Source organism: Salvelinus fontinalis, chromosome 1, assembly GCF_029448725.1.
Source record: "Salvelinus fontinalis isolate EN_2023a chromosome 1, ASM2944872v1, whole genome shotgun sequence".
NCBI classification, from domain to species: domain Eukaryota; kingdom Metazoa; phylum Chordata; class Actinopteri; order Salmoniformes; family Salmonidae; genus Salvelinus; species Salvelinus fontinalis.
In genome coordinates this window covers 25,221,314-25,243,180 of record NC_074665.1, presented here as the reverse complement: position 1 = coordinate 25,243,180, position 21,867 = coordinate 25,221,314, and the positions used below count along the sequence as shown (strand labels likewise).

Here is a 21,867-nt window from a genome sequence, read left to right as displayed (position 1 = left end):
TTACTACGAACATCGTGACAGTAAAGCAGTTCGACACATACAACAACACAGAGTTACACATGGAATAAACAAACATACAATCAGTAATACAGTAGAAAAATCTATATACAGCAGGCTGTGGTGGCGAAGTAATTACAATATAGCAATTAAACACTGGAATGGTAGAATGTGCAGGAGATGAATGTGCAAGTAGAGATACTGGGGTGCAAAGGAGCAGATAAATAAATAAATACAGTATGGGGATGAGGTAGATTGTATCGGCTGTTTATAGATGAGCTATGTACAGGTGCAGTGATCTGTGAGCTGCTCTGACAGCTGGTGCTTAAAGCTAGTGAGGGAGGTAAGCTTTAGTGATTTTTGCAGTTTGTTCCAGTCATTGGCAGCAGAGAACTGGAAGGAGAGGCGGCCAAAGGAAGAATTGGCTTTGGGGGTGACCAGTGAGATATATCTGCTGGAGCGCGTGGTACGGGTGGGTGCTGCTATGGTGACCAGTGAGCTGAGATAAGGCGGGGCTTTACCTAGCAGAGACTTGTAGATGACCTGGAGCCAGTGTATATGGCGACGAGTATAAAGCGAGGGCCAGCCAACGAGAGTGTACAGGTCGCAGTGGTGGGTAGTATATGGGGCTTTGGTGACAAAACGGATGGCACTGTGGTAGACTGCATCCAATTTGTTGAGTAGTGTTGGAGGCTATTTTGTAAATGACATCGCCGAAGTCGAGGATCGGTAGGATAGTCAGCTTTTCGAGGGTATGTTTGGCAGCATGAGTGAAAGGATGCTTTGTTGCGGAATAGGAAGCCAATTCTAGATTTAATTTTGGATTGGATGTTTAATGTGAGTCTGGAAGGAGAGTTTACAGTCTAACCAGACACCTAGGTATTTGTAGATGTCCACATATTCTAAGTCAGAGCCGTCCAGAGTAGTGATGCTGGACGGGCAGGCAGCGATCGGTTGAAAAGCATACATTTAGTTTTAGTTTAGTTTTACGCCTGCAGGCTGTCAATTACAACACCATAGGTTTCTACTAATGACCTATTTAAAAGGACAGATCAATTCCAAGGGCTAATAGGTAACCCTTTACCTGCCCATTTTTTGGTCATCGCACAGATTTAAAGGGTGACCGTTTAACAGCTCTGCTGTGTTTTAGTGTGTTTATAATATACTATGTATCCACTGTCCACGCTATGTTCATGTGTACTACACATGACTTCACTCCAGGGCCACAACCCTTTCTTTAATTTCAACTCAAAACGCTAGAGGTTTCTGACTCTGAACATATCAGACAGCTTATGTTGCCGTTGTTGCTGTGTGACGGATCGCTGTGACGTCATTAAAGGTCACTCCCCCCAGCTGACCTCCTGGACAGCATACTGTGTGTGTCACCTCAGTGATTTATAGCTTGTGTCACTTCACAGGAATCAGCTCTCTATATGATTTTTGTCTCAGACCTACAGGGCCTCTGACTATTGGAGTTTAAAGCTGTAGTGGCTGGCTTCAGAAAGCCCCAATGTTAATTCAAAGCATTCTTGACTAATCTCATTCCCAGATTCCAGTTTCAGTGTTTGGGTTGTGATGATAGTACTATGCATATATCTATATGGAATGTGCGCACACACACACACACACACACACACACACACACACACACACACACACACACACACACACACACACACACACACACACACACACACACACACACACACACACACACACACACACACACACACAATGACACAAATATTAATTTCCACAAAGTTTGTCTTTAGATATTTTTGTCAGATGTTACTATGGAATACTGAAGTATAATTACAAACATTTCATAAGTGTCAAAGGCTTTTATTGACAATTACATGAAGTTGATGTAAAGAGTCAATATTTGCAGTGTTGACCATTCTTTTTCAAGACCTCTGCAATCCGCCCTGGCATGCTGTCAATTAACTTCTGGGCCACATCCTGACTGATGGCAGCCCATTCTTGCATAATCAATGCTTGGACTTTGTCAGAATTTGTGGGTTTGTGTTTGTCCACCCTCCTCTTTGGGATTGACCACAAGTTCCCAATGAGATTAAGGTCTGGGGAGTTTCCTGGCCATGGACCCAAAATATTGATGTTTTGTTCCCCGAGCCACTTTTGCCTTATGGCAAGGTGCTCCATCATGCTGGAAAAGGCATTGTTCGTCACCAAACTGTTCCTGGATGGTTGGGAGAAGTTGCTCTCGGAGGATGCGTTGGTACCATTCTTTATTCATGGCTGTGTTCTTAGGCAATTATTTGTGAGTGAGCCAACTCCCTTGGCTGAGAAGCAACCCCACACATGAATGGTCTCAGGATGCTTTACTGTTGGCATGACACAGGACTGATGGTAGCGCTCACCTTGTCTTCTCCGGACAAGCTTTTTTACGGATGCTCCAAACAATCAGAAAGGGGATTCATCAGAGAAAATGACTTTACCCCAGTCCTCAGCAGTCCAATACCTGTACCTTTTTCAGAATATCAGTCTGTCCCTGATGTTTTTCCTGTAGAGAAGTGGCTTCTTTGCTGCCCTACACCAGGCCATCCTCCAAAAGTCTTTGCCTCACTGTGCATGCAGATGCACTCACACCTGCCTGCTGCCATTCCTGAGCAAGCTTTGTACTGATGATGCCCCGATCCCGCAGCTGAATCAACTTTAGGAGACGGTCCTGGCGCTTGCTGGACTTTCTTGGGCGCCCTGAAGCCTTCTTCACAACACTTGAAGTGCTCGCCTTGAAGTTCTTGATGATCCGATAAATGGTTGATTTCAGTGCAATCTTACTGGCAGCCATATCCTTGCCTGTGATGCCTTTTTTGTGCAAAACAATGATGACGGCACATGTTTCCTATCAGGTAAGGTTGACAGAGGAAGAACAATGATTCCAAGCACCACCCTCCTTTTGAAGCTTCCAGTCTGTTATTCGAACTCAATCGGCATGACAGAGTGATCTCCAGCATTGTCCTCGTCAACACTCACACCTGTGTTAACGAGAGAATCACTGACATGATGTCAGCTGGTCTTTTTGTGGCAGGGCTGAAATGCAGTGGAAGTGTTTTTTGGGGATTCAGTTCATTTGCATGGCAAAGAGGGACTTTACAATGAATTGCAATTCATCTGATCACTCTTCATAACACTTGGGAGTATATGCAACAGGCTTTGTGAAAATGAATATTTGTGTCATTCTCAAAACTTTTGGCCACAACTGTACACACAGATGTTCAACACAAGTGACAAAATCACCAACACATTCTGTCAGAGTCTCTTTATGAATGGAAAGCAGCAAACGGCAGAATGCATTTCAGTATACCATTAGCATCAAACTATACATAGACACTTACTGGTATGTTAGGATATGTACATCTTTTCAAATGGCGAGATAACAGATAAGGCAGGGAGTGCTTCAAACAGCATGGCCTTGCTGCCCCCCTAGGAAGCCTTCCTCCTCCTCTCCTCCTTTCTGTTTATGTAACTCTGTACATCAGATCTCAATTCTGACTCACATGCATCCTGCCTATTACTTAAAAACTGACCTGATCTCCGAATGAAATGAGAAAGAGTGAGGAGGAAGAAGAATATGAGAAGAAGGCGACGAAGAGGGAGGAGGAGGAGGAGGATGAAGAACATGTTCCTACTGCTGTAGGAAAGAGGCAAAGAGCAAGAGAAAATCAGATGAAATGAGAGATAGTGGGAGAAAGAGCGAGAGATCAGACAAGAGGGAAGGGTGAGACTTGGCTGGAGGGAGAAAGGAGGAGGCAGGGAAGTAGTAGGCAGCTTGTTGCTGGAAATAAGAAATGTACAGTGTTTCTCCCTTCTGTGTGTGGGATTGCTGCAGAATTGCTGAATGTTCCCTACAGTTTATACAGTACAGGCATAATCACACATTAGTTCCTACACAAATGGCTTATAGGCAGGAGATGCAAGCCTCAGATTTGATCTAATCTGATGTAATCTGGCTTCTATAATGTGACACATCCAAACCCTAAGTGCCACCCTGATCCAGTCTGCTCCAGTTATATCTGCATTATTTCACATTCCGCGATTTGCTAGCCGGTATATCACACTTACAGTATGAGCCACATACACTCTTAGATAAAAAGGAGCTATCTAGAACCTAAAAGGGGTTGTCAGCTGTTCCCATAGGAGAAGCCTTTGAAGAACCCTTTTGGTTCCAGGTGGAACCCTTTTGGTTCCAGGTAGAACCTTTACCACAGAGGGTAATACATTGAACCCAAAAGGGTTCTATGTGGAACCAAAAAGGGTTCTCCCTGGAACCAAAAAGGGTTCTCCTATGGGGACAGCTGAAGAACCCTTTTGGAATATTTTTGTCTAAAAGTGTATGTCTGGAACGTGGCTTGGGTTTTGGGTGTACTGTACTGTAACCACACTGAAGAGCACAACAGCCACCGCATTTCTGACTGAGTTTATGCTGGCCAATCCCCAATTTATGATTTTGATGCAGTGAGGTGTTGTTTAGAGTTGGTTAGGCAACAGAGGAGTATGCCATAAGCAGCGTGTAGCCTGGACGGTCCATTATATCACCAAGTACAAATAAAATAAAAAAAATATCCCTCTAGGTGTCTGAGTGTCATTCTGATTTTGTCCTGTTGATGGGCGGATGAGACGTCAACAAAATCACCCTCAACATCAATCTTACAGTTGCACCCTCCTTGGTGGCCAGGGGACAGCCAGTGACTAAGATCCAGTCTCATGTAGGTCTGTCCATCCTGCCTGTCTGTCCACGTGCTCCTACCATCCCTCTGAGGACTAAAAGAACAGAGAGGACCTCTGCATCTGGGTGCCCACATGTTTAAAGAGGGCTTGCAGTTTACACATCTTACAGTGCCTCATCTTACTACTATTCCACTTCCCTCCCTCCCTGCTGCCCCCGGGCTACTCGCTGCCCAGCTTACCCAGCCAGGGTGTCCACATCCTCCCCATGGAGCTGAGGGGTCCACCATGTGGTCATCAGGTGGGTTTCTGGTTGTACTCGGCCAGTCTGCAGTATCTTGACCACCTCCGACCGTGCATCAGCCAGGTTTGACATCTCATAAGGGTCCCGGCGTTGCCCCATGTCCTGCCACTGCTGGGCCCCCCCGGGCAGGGTCTGAGGGGGCACACAGTCACCCACATTTTCAGTAGGCAGCTTCCAGTCCCCAGCCCGTAAGGCTGCCCTCACTGCTGTGTCCCAGATGCCGAAGCTGTTGAGGGCCTGCAGTCTGCCTCACTGGGCCGTCGAGATACCGGGTCGATATTGAACAGGATCTCAGTGCGGGGGTAGGGCAGCCCCTGGCTGATGCCCCCCCACACCAGAGACAACGGGGGGAGGGGGTACCAGTCAGAAACATGGATAAGCGCTTTGCTCACCTTCCCTTTCCGCTTCAGGAATGGGCTGTGGACGAAACCCACTGCTCGCACTCCCCCTTCCCAGTAGGTACCCTTCTCTCCACGCATGGTCCAGTTGCAGCCCCCAGAGAAGGGCTGGCCCCCGTTGTCTGAGGAGTAGACCAGGACAGAGTTCTGATAGAGGCCTCTGGTCCTCAGCTCCTGCACCAGCTCCCCCACACTCTCGTCCACACAGCTCAGAGTAGCTGCATAGTGTTGTCGCGGGCAGTTGTCCGGGTTACTGCAGCGTCGCAGAAAGTGGTTTGGTGCCTGCAAGGGTGTGTGGATGGCCTGGAGTGCCAGGTACAGGAAGAGGGGCTTCCAGGGGTCATGGACCCTCAGGATCTTCTGAACCCTGGATGGAAAGAGGAGTAGGCCGCCAGGTCTGGGTTACTTCTTTATATAACTGAGACGTTATGTAAATACATCAACTCTGGTGTGTCCAAATCTTTGAAATAGCCGAAGACTTTGAAATGCCCAATTATAATCAAATGCGAATCACTTTATCAAGAACACTCTAAAAACCTCTTCATTCCATTTCCAACTTGCACAGTGGTGTATTAGTACTAGACAAGCTCCTTTTCATACATGAATTACAACATCACGAAAGATGTGTGTAAGGGCTGGCCTCACCTCTTTATGTAGAGTGTTGTGGAGCAGTTACTGCTCAGCTCCAGGTCCTGCTCAGCTCTCCCCGTCGTGCAGGTCAAAGCCACAGGACTCAGCCTGGTCACAGCTCTGACAGGAGAAGTGATCACCGCTGCCAGTCAGGGAGCCTAAGAAGCTATGGAGGCTGCGGCCCGTGGGCAGGTAGCCCGGCCGGCAGAAGCCCAGGTGCCACTTCCCTACCATCTGGGTGCTGTAGCCTGCCTCCTGCAGTCGTTCAGCCAGGGTGGGTGCATCCGGGGGCAGGCACAGGGACTGGCGCGCCTGGATGATGGAATGCTGGGAAAAGGGAGAGAGGAGGGGAAGGTGAGATGAGAGCTAAAGCAAGATTGTCAGAACCAATTTATTGTCAGGGATCATGGTTAGAACCTTCAAACAATTGTTCTAAACACATACATACCTATTCAAAAGAACATACAATGTTCTGACAGATCACTCCTTTATTTAGAAGCAAGGTTATAAGAATGCACAAGAGTTTGAGAAGAATCATTCCATTCAGGATAATATATAATAAGGCAGTACAATAAACATATTACTCACCGTCCAGTCATGAGCTGGCTGCATGAGGGCGAGCAGATTGGCTGGACATAATAGTTCTCCAGCTTCACCACCTCCCCAGCCAGCTGGTCCAGGACTGGAGTGTGGACTTCCGAGCCATGGTAGTCCACGTCCCCATAGCCCTGGTCATCCACCATGATTAAAGATGAGGCGGAGAGGCACGGTGGAGAGCATGCCAAGACGCATGAAAGCTGTGATTAAAAATCTGGGTTATTCCACCAAATATTGATTTCTGAACTCTTTCTATGTAACGTCCTGACCAGAGTTCTTATGTGTTTTGCTTGTTTAGTGTTGGTCAGGACGTGAGCTGGGTGGGAATTCTATGTTGTGTGTCTAGTTAGTCTGTTTCTGTGTCCAGCCTAATATGGTTCTCAATCAGAGACAGCTGTCAATCGTTGTCCCTGATTGAGAATCATATATAGGTGGCTTGTTTTGTGTTGGGGATTGTGGGTGGTTGTTTCCTGTCTTTGTGTTTTGTCTGCACCAGTTAGGACTGTGACGGTTAGTTTGTTTTGTCATTTTGTATAGTGTTTTGTGTTAATTAAATAATGGAAAATTACCACGCTGCACATTGGTCCTCAGATCCTTCTCGCCTCTCCTCGTCTGAGGAGGAGGACGACTTAGACTGCCGTTACATTCTACGTTAAAACATTCGTATTGTGTTGTTTAAAAATGAATATGAACTTATTTTCTTTGCATTATTCGAGGTCTGACAACACTGCATCTTTTTTGTTATGTTGACCAGTTGTCATTTTCTGCAAATAAATGCCCTAAATGACAATATTTTTATTTGGAATTTGTGAGAAATGTTGTCAGTAGTTTATAGAATAAAACAAAAATGTTCATTTTACCCAAACACGTACCTATATATAGTAAAACTGGAGAAACTGATAAGTTTGCAGTGGTCTCTTAATTTTTTCCAGAGCTGTATATACACACACAATTGTTTTGCAACTCCATTGAAAAACACGTGTGGAAGGTATAGTTCATCGGGTGAAAAACAATGTTGACACCTCCTGGCCATGAGGTAAACTACAATCCTACAACTACAAGCTCCAGCTGCTTTGACAACTACATTGCCTTCTACAGCCACAGCCGCTGCTGCTGGGGCTGAGGGAACATAGGGCCGAGGGAACATAGGGCCGAGGATACATAGGGCCGAGGGCTGAGGGAACATAGTCCTGAGGAAACATATGGCTGAGGAAACATAGTCCTGAGGAAACATATGGCTGAGGAAACATAGTCCTGAGGAAACATAGTCCTGAGGAAACATAGGGCTGAGGAAACATAGGGCCGAGGGAACATAGGGCCGAGGAAACATAGGGCCGAGGGAACATAGGGCCGAGGAAACATAGGGCCGAGGGCTGCGGGAACATATTCCTGAGGAAACATAGTCCTGAGGAAACATAGTCCTGAGGGAACATAGGGCCGAGGGAACATAGGGCCGAGGGAACATAGGGCCGAGGGAACATAGGGCCGAGGAAACATAGAGCCGAGGGCTGAGGGAACATAGTCCTGAGGGAACATAGGGCCGAGGGCTGAGGGAACATAGTCCTGAGGGAACATAGTCCTGAGGGATCATAGGGCTGAGGGAACATAGTGCCGAGGGATCATAGGGTAGACCCTGTGAAAGGTCTGCTGTGGAAAACAACAAGCAGAATCAATGCCTCCCGTCCCTCACGTTTCAGTTTAATCATAGATAATAAGCCTTGAAAACACAGAGCATCAATAAATCTGTCTAAGCTCCTGATGCTCATATGGAGAATCATATTGATTTATTAAGTTATCTTTCCGTAACCATAGGAAAGCACCGGTTTTGCTCTCATTCAATTCCCAGAACTGAAGCTTTATCAATGATTACTTTCTCCGTACAGTAATAGTGATATTAGGCTTATTAGTGCTCAAATTGAAGTAATGACGGAAGATTTCTTTTCAGTTCTGAAGCCTGTAGTTGGATCAGAATGTGACACTTGTGGCTGGATTCTTAAAAGCACATTATCTGACAGAGAATGACATTAGGGAAGTATTTGACAAGTAGATCTTCATTAGTGTAAGTCAACATAGTACGTACCAGACAACGTAGTACCAGACAACTATGTCCTATTTCAGAGGACATTCACTCACCATCAAGATCTGAAGTGAATATGAAAATATATTTCTATAAAGTATTACTCTTTCATTGCCCAATACCAATTGAACGAAATCACCACTGATAACCATTCATACGTGAACGCACAGTGAACCCTATCTTGTGATCAGTGAGTAGAGCAGCATCACATCTGTAGTGGGGTAGTATTTGATATGTGTATATTATATATACCTCACATGCGACCCATGATAAGATTTTGTAATTAGCCTATTAAAGTGTTTCTCTTCATCTGACTCCATTTAACATTACAGTAAAACCATGTGCAATCAAAGTATTATGAGTTTAGCTGACTAAGATAAAGAAATGGTCATGAGAAGTGAATATCAAAGCAAGTTTTATTGAATAACTTCAAGTCAAGTGAATGGATTCACATACAAGGCATAACGCTTAAGTTACAAGGCAATACTGACATTAACAAAGCATAATTCTAGGCATATATATCCTAAGCTTAACTTACAAGACAAGGCATGAACAGAGAGATGACTACTAGACCAGAGGCTTAAAAGCCTGGGAAATTAGAAAATATCATAAAACCTTCCTCCAATGTACAGGATACGAGAGAGAACAGACCTTCAATTTCATTTCTAACATCTGAAGGTGTACATTTTTCAAACCAGAACCCAACCACCATTGACCAATCAAACGATACCAAGTTTACAGTAACCTGATCACCCAATGTAAATACACAATGAAATCCCTTTGCATAGAGTCATTTAGTTCACCCTGTACAGATACAACTGACCACAGAGATCATACATCCATGTAGGTAGCTTCAGAGTTCTACTCAGAGAACAAGTTTCAGATAGAATAATACTATAGTATCCATGTCTGGTATCACGTATATCACATTCCATAGTCAGTTCTCTGGATACTATAGAGAGAGAGATACATATTTGGCCCTTCAGAGGTGTGAAGAGCGTACTGACCCTTAGGCATTGTCTTGAGCCATTTGCCATGCGGCCGGAGGTGACAGAGAGCACTTCAATTAGGGCCTGTACAGAGAACAACATCCCCTGGCTTCCTTCCACTTCGTAGGCCTATCGACCTGCCGCTCTTCGGATAGCCTCCACAACGCTGCTTTCCCATGAGGCCGAAAGGAAATCGATGCCAAAGAAACAAGTCCATTTCCTACATTAGGGCCAAAGCAGACAGCTATTTTATACCGAGACCTTTTTTTACTGACCCACGGAGAAGGGGTGGGGAGGGGGGAAAGAGAAGGTTATAAGATTCCTCTGCCTCAAATGGAGCCACACATAGATGGGAAATAACCGAACAAACAGAAGAAACACATCTGCAATTTTTTTTAAACACAACACGCTCTCGGTAGTGATAAGATCTCACGGAGATATTGTTTCAAGAGTTGAATGTGGTAGGATCATATCGGACAACACCAGTTGGTGATTTATGCTTACCATGGGCAAAAGAGTAGGGTTGGACTAAATGAGCCCACAGTATATAATTCAACCCTAGGCTGTGTGTGAATTGACACTGTATCAGGGTGCCTGCTGTCTCTACTGCTTAGTGTGCAAGCATGTGTGTTCTCCATGACAGAGACACCAGCGAACTCCAAGAAATGTTTTGGAAAGAAAGAAGCGGAGAGTATATAAGGCAGGTGGGATTTATTCATGAGAAGACTACGTGACTCATTGCGTCTTGAGGCTCTTAGGCAGGTAGACATGCAGTCTCTCAGGCAGGTAGGCAGTGTAATGTCGTGTGTGTAGGTGGCAGGGAAGTCAGGCGCAGTGGAATCAAACTTGGAATAAATGGAGTAGTTTAATAGCGTTTAACAAAACTTCAAAAACCAAAGTACATAATAAATAAAAGTGGGTACAAGAACCCATCGCGCACCAATCCATAATTTACGAGCATACAAACAATCTCTGACAAGGACATGAGGGGAAACAGAGGGTTAAATACACAACATGCAATGAATGGGATTGGAACCAGGTGTGTAGGAAGACAAGACAAAACCAATGGAAAATTAAAAATGGATCAATGATGGCTAGAAGACCGGTGACGTCGACTGCCGAGCACCGCCCGAACAATGAGAGGCATCGACTTCGGGTAGAAGTCGTGACAGTCAGGCTCTCAGGTAGGCAGGCTCTCAGGCAGACAGGTGGATCTCAGGGAGAGAGAAAGAGACGTTTGGGGATGAACAATAGATCCATCCACACTGGCAGGGTTTTTATACCCATCCTACTAAAGAGAACAAATATGAAAAATGTCTAACTGTGGTAATACATTCCCAAGACACTGATTTCTCACAGAGACATTAGCTTGTTCTTAGTTATAAATGATGTGGGTGTTAGCAAGTGGCTGAGAAAACATAGTGGTAACCAGTCATCAGTGAGAGAAACAATTGAAATTAAGTGGAGGTGAGAACCGCCGAGGTCACATAAGATTAAAGACAGACAGACAGACAGACAGACAGACAGACAGACAGACAGACAGACAGACAGACAGACAGACAGACAGAGGACATCCAACATGACATGTCAGTGAGAATCATGTAAAACCTGCTGTACTGTACAGCCTAAAGGAGATATTTTACAATTGCCGCTCTGGAATTCACCTTATCCTATACAGTCCCACTGGTGACAGAATTCATCATTCACACAGACACATTTACACTCCTGCACGCACGCACGAACGCACACACACACACACACACACACACACACACACACACACACACACACACACACACACACACACACACACACACACACACACACACACACACACACACACACACACACACACACACACACACACACACACACACACACACACACACACACACACACACACGCGAAGACAGGGTGGCTCGACGTCACATATAGGCCTCCCTCCATTGAGAGATACTATTTATGTGTCTCCCTGGCGTCATATCTGAAGATGATACCACCACTGACCTTGTAATGCAGTCCTAGTAATACTCGGGTATAATTTTTGCTATCACAGTGGAAACCCAATACTTTCCCCATAAATCTCAATTTCCATAGGAAAGACAACACTACCAAAACTAGCTAAGGAAACAATGTCTTTCAACACCATTCCATCATTACATCAAATGAAAAACTTTGAGAACTGAACTAGTTGTACTGTACTTTCTCCTCCTCCTTCCTCACAGGCTAGCCCGTGACTGCATCCTTCCCATTATCGCCTGAGGAGAGTAGCGCTCTGTTAGACTTATCCATAATGAAGAGGTTTACACAACCCTAGAGCTGCCTACTATAGCACTGGACTGGAGTCAGTCTGTGGGTGACAGCTCATTCCGGTAGCTTAACAGAGAAATGCATGCAGACTGCTGCACGGATATTCCTGTAGCAGGGGGTAGTGGGGGAGGAAGGGTTCCTTGACCAATAAACAACCCAATGCTGCTGAGAAATTGTCTTTCCTCTTAAAGGTAAGAGCTTTCCCTCAACCTGCTATATATGTATGGAGAAACCACAGGAGGATTCCTACAGTATACTTCACTGACATTCAACCAGCTGACACATGAGAAAGGTGTGTGTGTTTGTGTGCGTGCACATGCACAGGTGTTTGACTCACCGTTGGCAGCAGGCATGGATCAAAGAGGGCCACATGGCTCTCTTCCAGGTCCAAGACACTCAGCAACTGGCACAGATAGGCAGAGTGACCAGGGTAGACCCCAGGGAGGTTTGGGGCCAGCGCTGCAGTGTCAGTCACCATCATGCAGCAGAGGTCAGTAGTTCAGCCTGACAGAGAGCATTTTTTTCTCTCTATCGCTCTCAATTCAATTAAATTCAAGGGGCTTTATTGGCATGGGAAATATAAACTCAGCAAAAAAAGAAACATCCTCTCACTGTCAACTGCGTTTATTTTCAGTAAACTTAACATGTGTAAATATTTGTATGAACATAACAAGATTCAACAACTGAGACATAAACTGAACAAGTTCCACAGACATGTAACTAACAGAAATTGAATAATGTGTTCCTGAACAAAGGGGGGGTTCAAAATCAAAAGTAACAGTCAGTATCTGGTGTGGCCACCAGCTGCATTAAGTACTGCAGTGCATCTCCTCCTCACGGACTGCGCCAGATTTGCCAGTTCTTGCTGTGAGATGTTACCCCACTCTTCCACCAAGGCACCTGCAATTTCCCTGACATTTCTGGGGGGAATGGCCCTAGTCCTCACCCTCCAATCCAACAGGTCCCAGACGTGCTCAATGGGATTGAGATCCGGGCTCTTCGCTGGCCATGGCAGAACACTGACATTCCACTCTTGCAGAAAATCACGCACAGAACAAGCAGTATGGCTGGTGGCATTGTCATGCTGGAGGGTCATGTCAGGATGAGCCTGCAGGAAGGGTACCACATGAGGGAGGAGAATGTCTTCCCTGTAACGCACAGCATTGAGATTGCCTGCAATGACAACAAGCTCAGTCCGATGATGCTGTGACACACCGGCCAAGAACATGATGGACCCTCCACCTCCAAATCGATCCCGCTCCAGAGTACAGGCCTCGGTGTAACGCTCATTCCTTCGATGATAAACGTGAATCTGACCATCACCCTGGTGAGACAAAACCGCAACTCGTCAGTGAAGAGCACCTTTTGCCAGTCCTGTCTGGTCCAGCGACGGTGGGTTTGTGCCCACCTACAAGCCCTCAGTCCAGCCTCTCTCAGCCTATTGCGGACAGTTTGAGCACTGATGGAGGGATTGTGCATTCCTGGTGTAACTCGGGCAGTTGTTGTTGCCATCCTGTAGCTGTCCCGCAGGTGTGATGTTCGGATGTACCGATCCTGTGCAGGTGTTGTTACACGTGGTCTACCACTGCGAGGACGATCAGCTGTCCGTCCTGTCTCCCTGTAGCGCTGTCTTAGGCGTCTCACAATCTTTCTTTTGGTGTTTTTCAGAGTCAGTAGAAAGGCCTCTTTAGTGTGCTAAGTTTTCATAACTGTAACCATAATTGCCTACCGTCTGTAAGCTGTTAGTGTCTTAATGACCGTTCCACAGGTGCATGTTCATAAATTTTTTATGGTTCATTGAACAAGCATGGGAAACAGTGTTAAACCCTTTACAATGAAGATCTATTAAGTTACATGGATTTTTGCGAATTATCTTTCAAAGACAGGGTCCTGAAAAAGGGATATTTCTTATTTTGCTGATTTTATGTTAACATTGCCAAAGCAAGTGGAGTAGATAATATACAAAAGTGAAATAAACAATATTAACGAACAGTAAACATTACACTCACAGAAGTTCCATGATTTGGTTGAGTCTAATTGTGTTGCTGTCCTGGGGCTTTGTGGGGTCTGATTGTGTTTGTGAACAGAGCCCCGGGGCCAGCTTGCTTAGGGGACTCTTCTCTAGGTTCATCTCTCTGTAGGTGATGGCTTTGTTATGGAAGGTTTGGGAATTGCTTCCTTTAAGGTGGTTGCAGAATTTAACAGCTTTTTCCTGGATTTTGATAATTAGTGGGTATTGACCTAATTCTGCTCTGCATGCATTATTTAGGGTTTTACGTTGTACACAGAGGATATTTTTGCTGAATTCTGCATGCAGTCTCAATTTGCCCCATTTTGTGAATTCTTGGTTGGTGAGCAGACCCCAGACCTCACAACCATAAAGGGCATTGGGTTCTATAACTGATTCAAGTATTTTTAACCAGATCCTAATTGGTATGTTGAATTATTATGTTCCTTTTGTAGGCATAGAATGCCCTTCTTGCCTTGTGTCTCAGATCGTTCACAGCTTTGTGGAAGTTACCTGTGGCGCTGATGTTTAGGCCAAGGAATGTATAGTTTTTTGTGTGCTCTAGGGTAACGGTGTCTAGATGCAAATTTGTATTTGTGGTCCTGGTGACTGGACCTTTTTTAGGACACCATTATTTTTGTCTTACTGAGATTTACTGTCAGGGCCCAGGTCTGGCAGAATCTGTGCAGAAGCACCAGCTCATCAGCAAACAGTAGACATTTGACTTCAGATTCTAGTAGGGTGAGGCCGGGTGCTGCAGACTGTTCTAGTGCCCTCACCAATTCGTTGATATATACAGTGGCTTGCGAAAGTATTCACCCCCTTTGGCATTTTTCCTATTTTGTTGCCTTACAACCTGGAATTAAAATTTATTTTTTGGAGGTTTGTATCATTTGATTTACACAGCATGTCTACCACTTTGAAGATGCAACATATTTTTTTGTGAAACAAACAAGAAATAAGACAAAGAAACTGAAACTTGAGCGTGCATGACTATTCACCCCCCTCGAAGTCAACACTTTGTAGATCCACCTTTTGCAGCAATTATAGCTGCAAGTTTCTTGGGGTATTTCTCTATAAGCTTGGCACATCTAGCCACTGGGATTCTTATTCAAGGCAAAACTGTTCCAGCTCATTCAAGTTGGATGGGTTCTGCTGGTGTACAGCAATCTTTAAATCATTCCACAGATTCTCAATTGGATTGACGTCTGGGCTTTGACTAGGCCATTCCAAGACATTTACATGTTTCCCCTTAAACCACTCAAGTATTGCTTTAGCAGGATGCTTAGGGTCATTGTCCTGCTGGAAGGTGAACCTCCGTCCCAGTCTCAAATCTCTGGAAGACTGAAACAGGTTTCCCTCAAGAATTTCTCTGTATTTAGCACCATCCATCATTTCTTCAATTCTGACCAGTGTCTGAGTCACTGCCGATGAAAAGCATCCCCACAGCATGGTGGTGGCAGGATGGTGTTTTCTGGGTGACGAGAGGTGTTGGGTTTGCGCCAGACATAGCGTTTTCCAAAAAGCAACATTTTTGTCTCATCTGACCAGAGTACCTTCTTCCATATGTTTGGGGAGTCTCCCACATGCCTTTTCGGGAACACCAAACGTGTTTGCTTATTTTTTTTTCTTTAAGCAATGGCTTTTATTCTGGCCACTCTTCCATAAAGCCCAGCTCTGTGGAGTGTATGGATTAAAGTGGTCCTATGGACAGATACACCAATCTCCGCTGTGGAGCTTTGCAGCTCCTTCTGGGTTATCTTTGGTCTCTTTGTTGCCTCTCTGATAAATGCCCTCCTTGCCTGGTCTGTGAGTTTTGGTTGGCAGCCCTCTCTTGGCAGGTTTGTTGTAGTGCCATATTCTTTCCATTTTTTATAATGGATTTAATGGTGCTCCGTGGGATGTTCAAAATTTCAGATATTTTTTATAACCCAACCCTGATCTGTACTTCTTCACAACTTTGTCCCTGACCTGGTTTAGCAAGCTCCTTGATCTTCATGGTGTTGCTTGCTTGGTGGTACCCCTTGCTTAGTGGTGTTGCAGACTCTGGGGCCTGTCAGAACAGGTGTTTATGTACTGAGATCATGTGACAGATCATGTGACACTTATATTGCACACAGGTGGACTTTATTTAACTAATTATTTGACTTCTGAAGTTAATTGGTTGCACCAGATATTATTTAGGGGCTACATAGCAAAGGGGGTGAAAACATATGCACGCACCACTTTTCACATTTTTTAATTTAAGTTTTTGAAACAAGTAATTATTTTTATTTCACTTCACCGATTTCACTATTTTGTCTATGTCCATTACATGAAATCCCCCAAAAATCTATTTAAATGACAGGATGTAATGCAACAAAATAGTAAAAATGCCAAGGGGGATGAATATTTTTGAAAGGCACTGTATATACCCAGCGTGCGACAGAACTGCAGGAGTTGTGACTCGTTTTTTTTGGTTATGTTGTCATAGTTGTTCCTACACAAAACACAGGGTTGAAACTCAAACAAAAGAGCAAGGAGTACCTCAAATACATAACACAAACGCACAATGATTAGCACAGGGGACGAGACCCGTAATCATCTGCGCAATCCACAAGGGCACGAAAGTCCAAAACACACAACACAGGTACTCACACGCACCAACGGACATTGGAACAATAATCGACCAGACCATGGAAACCAAAGGGCACATATATACAAATACTAATCAGTGGGAATAGGGGACAGGTGTGCGTGATGAAAGTTCCGTGAGGGATCCGCGACACATCTGTAGTCCCCGGGCAGGTGGACATTTAAACATGAAAACATTATATACGAACAGACAACATACATATAAAAACAGAGGTCAGGACATACAGTACAGACATTTCAAAACCGAAGTCAGAAAAGTTATTGCACCTATTGAAATTGCACATGTGCTTTAGTGTGTCTTCTGCTGAATTAAAAAGTAATTGTGGCATATTAGATTAAAATCAGTGTGAACACACCTGATTGGGCTCCATGTTTTTGTCTCAGATGAGAAGGCTTGGAGGCTGCATAAAGCTTTCAGGGAGGAAGAAAGGCCATTCCATGTTTATTGCTTTGTATGAGAAGGCAAGATTGGGAGAAGGTGGTTGACCTTTTGGGGATGCTTACAGTCCCCCCTGGTGGAGGTTCTTGTAACCCTGTAACCCTGATATTTAGGTCTGAGCAGAGGTTGACGAAGACCTTCAGAGGTGGAGGTGCTATATTGAGCTTTATCTTGAGTAACAGGCAGATGTTTCAGTACAGAATGAAGTTGTAAAAACTGAACATGTCTAAACATATAATACATCAAGTATGTACTGTACATTAATCACCTTCATATGTGTTGACAGATGCTGCTGTACTGCAGAGGGTATTTTTCCTCTTTCTATTTTTTTCGTATTCGTTTTATTTTTTATTAAAAAACGTGCCCTACTTTTAAATAAAAAGTAAGTTGAGTCGTGGACATAGATGTAAATCTGGATGAGCCACAGCAGGTCATGCATGATAAGTTGTCTGTTACTGGGGGTTTGTGTGTGTGTGTGTGCTACCCTGTCTGTCCGTTAGTGAAGTATATGTGTTACATTTGTTTGCTCTAGCTTACTGGGCGCCCTGCTCGCATGCTCAAGGAAGGTGACCCTAAGAAAAAATTATACATTGTATGTATCAAGCATGTATCAAGCAGCTCAGAGTATGAATAAGGAGGCTCCCGACGGGTTAGAAATTCTGAGAATGACTCAAATTTTGTCACACATTTATGTGTAGGAATAAAAGCTATTGATTCAAATTCTCTATACTTAAAGACCCAATACAGCATTTATTTTTTCTTCTCAATAACAAATATTTTCTGGGTAACAATTAAGTACCTTACTGTGAAGGGACATCTATAAGCGTAGATGTAGGATATCAAGGATCTGGAAAGACTCTGAATGCAGGATTGGTCTAAGATCCCTCCTAATGTGTTCTACAATCTCACAAAATATTTTAGAAAAAGACTCAGAGCCGTTTTCCTTGGAGGAGGATGCCAATAATAGTATTGAAAACAGGGGTGCAATAATTTTGACACCTATCCTTTTCAGATGTTTTGTTTTACTTGTTAAATTACTTGTCTCTTTCTCTAAATTCTTTCTCTCTTTTTTGCTCCTCTTTATCAAGGGTGCAAATCCATGTATAGAATAATGTATATGTTATACTAGTACAGTAATACTCTATGTATAGAATACTGTATACAATATGCTCGAATAGTATAGTAATACTCTATATATAGAATACTGTATATGTTCTAATAGTATAGTACTACTCTATGTATATAATACTGTATATGTTCAAATATTATAGTAATGCTCTATATATAGAATACTGTATATGTTCTAATAGTATAGTAATACTCTATGTATAGAATACTGTATATCTTCTAATAGTATAGTAATACTCCATGTATAGAATACTGTATATGTTCCAAAAGTATAGTAATGCTCTATGCATGCATTAAACAACAATATAATAGATTCCCAATCAATGTACCACATTTTTCTTCATAAAAGTGCACATTATCCTGATATATACAAAACAAAAATATAAACGCAACATGTAACAAATTACAGTAGATATAAGGAAATCAGTCAATTGAAATAAATTAATGAATCTATGGATACAGATACCTTTAAAAAAAGGCGTGGATCAAAAAATCTGTCAGTATCTGGTGTGTCTACCATTTGTCTCATGCAGCGCAACACATCTCCTTCACACAGAGTTGATCAGGCTGTTGATTTTGGCCTGTGGAATGTTGTCCCACTCCTCTTCAATATCTGTGCGAAGTTTCTGGATATTGGCGGAAACTGGAACATGCTTTCGTGCACGTTGATCCAGAGCATCCCAAACATGCTCAATGGTTGACATGTCTAGTGAGTATACAGGCCATGGAACAACTGGAACATTTTCAGCTTTGAGTCTTTGAATGTAGAGATGGCCCAGTTTGAGTGTTTATTGCAGCTCGTACCAGTCGCTAGCTGCAACCAATTGAAAAGAGGAGTGACCCAGTGATGTGTGTGCTTTGGGGACCCTCAACAGAATGTGACTGGCAGAACCGGTGTTGTTTGTGGAGAATGAGGGCTGCAGTAGATATCTCAGATAGGGTGTAGTGAGGCCTAAGAGGGTTTTATAAATAACCATCAACCAGTTGGTCTTGCGTCGGGTATACAGAGATGGCCAGTTCACAGAGAAGTATAGAGTGCAGTGATGTATCCTATAAGGAGCATTGATGGCAAATCTGATGGCCGAATGGTAAAGAACATTTAGCTGCTGGAGAGCACCCTTACCTGCCGATCTATAAATGATGTCTTCGTAATCTAGCATGGGTAGGATGGTCATCTGAATCAGGGTTAGCTTGTCAGTTGGGGTGAAAGAGGAGCGATTACGATAGAGGAAACCAAGTCTAGATTTAACTTTGGCCTGCAGCTTTGATATGTGCTGAGAGAAGGACAGTGTCACGTTTAGCCAAACTCCCAAGTACTTGTATGAGGTGACTACATCAAGCTCAAAACCCTCAGAGGTAGTAATCACACAAGTGGAGGGGGTGGGGGGTATTGCTCTTACCAAACCACATGACCTTTCTTTTTTCTTTTTTCTTTTTTCTTAAAAAAATAAATAAAAATTATCCCCTTTTCTCCCCAATTTTCGTGGTATCCAATCGCTAGTAATTACTATCTTGTCTCATCGCTACAACTCCCGTACGGGCTCGGGAGAGACGAAGGTCGAAAGCCATGCGTCCTCCGAAGCACAACCCAACAAAGCCGCACTGCTTCTTAACACAGCGCGCCTCCAACCCGGAAGCCAGCCGCACCAATGTGTCGGAGGAAACACCGTGCACCTGGCCCCCTTGGTTAGCCCGCACTGCACCCGGCCCGCCACAGGAGTCGCTGGACCGCGATGAGACAAGGATATCCCTACCGGCCAAACCCTCCCTAACCCGGACGACGCTAAGCCAATTGTGCGTCGCCCCACGGACCCCCCGGTCGCGGCCGGCTGCGACAGAGCCTGGGCGCGAACCCAGAGACTCTGGTGGCGCAGCTAGCACTGCGATGCAGTGCCCTAGACCACTGCGCCACCCGGGAGGCCCCCATGACCTTAATTTTTGAGGTGTTCAGAACAAGGTTAAGGGCAGAAAATGCTTGTTGGACACCATGAAAACTTTGTTGTGGAGCGTATAACACAACAGGGGCCAGCTGAGTATAACTGTATGATCTGCATATAAATGGATGAGAGAGCTTCCTACTGCCTGAGCTATGTTGTTGATGTAAATTGAGAAGAGCGTGGGGCTTAGGATCGAGCCTTGGGGTACTCCCTTGGTGACAGGTAGTGGCTGAGACCGCAGATGTTCTGGCTTTATACACTGCACTCTTTGAGAAAGGTAGTTAGCAAACCAGGCAAAAGACCCCTCAGAGATGTCAATACTCCTTAGCAGACCCACAAGAATGGAATGGTCTACTATATCAAAAGCTTTCGCCAAGTCAATAAAAATATCAGCACAACATTGCTTAAAATCAAGGGCAATAGTGACATAATTTAGGACCTTTAAGGTTACAGCGACACGTCAATAACCTGAGCGAAAACCAGATTGTATACCGGAGAGAATACTATATACATCAAGAAAGCCAGTCAGTTGATTATTGACATGTTTTCCCAAAACTTTTGATAAACTGGGAAGTAGCATTGCTTGGTTCTCACTGTGCAGTGGCAACCGGCTCCATGACTCTAAGAGACAGTTAGTTCTTGGGCAAAGTGAAAGCTAGCTAGTGTTCGCCTCATGGGCAAATAACCTCGCTAGTTAGCACAATGCTAGCCGGAAACAGCGCATGCTTTCTTCATCTCTCGACGAACCAAGCGTGTCTCTCAACTGACAAGCTGTGAAGCTAGGACAGCCAGTTTAGTCAACTCGGCACAAGGGGACATGGTTTGAGCTAATCGAGAGAGGAGAGCTAGTAAATTATTAATTTCCAGGTAGAAAACCTAGTTTGGTTCTACAGCTGGCCTTGCGGCGAGCTAGCCAGGTTAGCTAAGCCTTGCGGCGAGAGCTAGCCATGTATCAGTAGCTAGCCGTGTAATGCTAATTCTACAATAACCAAAATCTTTCCTTTTGGTCAGTTGGACGAGAGCTGACAAATCCTACGTTTGGCAACATTAACCTCGCGGTTCACCTGAGAACAGTTAAGCAGGATGACAGGGATCAAGTTGTGCTGAGGAGAGCTTCAAAAGAGCTCTTCGCAAGGAAGAGACGAGAGAATGACCAAAGGATGGGCGAGTGGCGCCTTATAATGAGGGCAGGGGCTCACCTCATTTGCCACTTGACCTGTCTGTCTCCGACAGTGATTTGTCCTTCCCCGATTAGTGATTCTGAGCAAATCCCAATGTCATACATCGAAACTAGTATATGAAAGAGATCCCTATTTGGTTGCTCACTTGACCTGAGTTTATTTCAGCTGGAGGTGAGAAGGTGCTCAATCTCCTTGCCTGGCACAGCATTCCCGCTATCAAAATCACCACCACTGTGGTATAAAACAATCTATTTAAAAGGCATCTGATTTATACCTGGGCTCTAGCAAATATGCTAAGAAGCATGTCAAGACTGGAGCTCATCTCCCACTAGCATCCACTGCTTATATTTAAAGACTCATTACTCATGGGGCGCAGCCTTGATCCCGATAGCCATGTAATCTCCTCAGTATTTTTACGGCCCGCGTTACGGGGGCGTTTGTCTGGCCTCACGCTATGCCTCATAGCTGTGCCATGCTCCGGCAGCTCTGAAAAAAACACTGCACAGGAGGAAGAGAGGCCTAAACATCCAATAATCCAAACTGGCCTCTCAT

At 44.4% G+C, this 21,867-nt stretch overlaps 1 pseudogene; it reads right to left on the bottom strand.

The window, feature by feature from the left end:
* Positions 1-4,779: 4,779 nt before the first annotated feature.
* Positions 4,780-12,466, bottom strand: LOC129855674 (arylsulfatase I-like; annotated as a pseudogene).
* Positions 12,467-21,867: the final 9,401 nt, after the last annotated feature.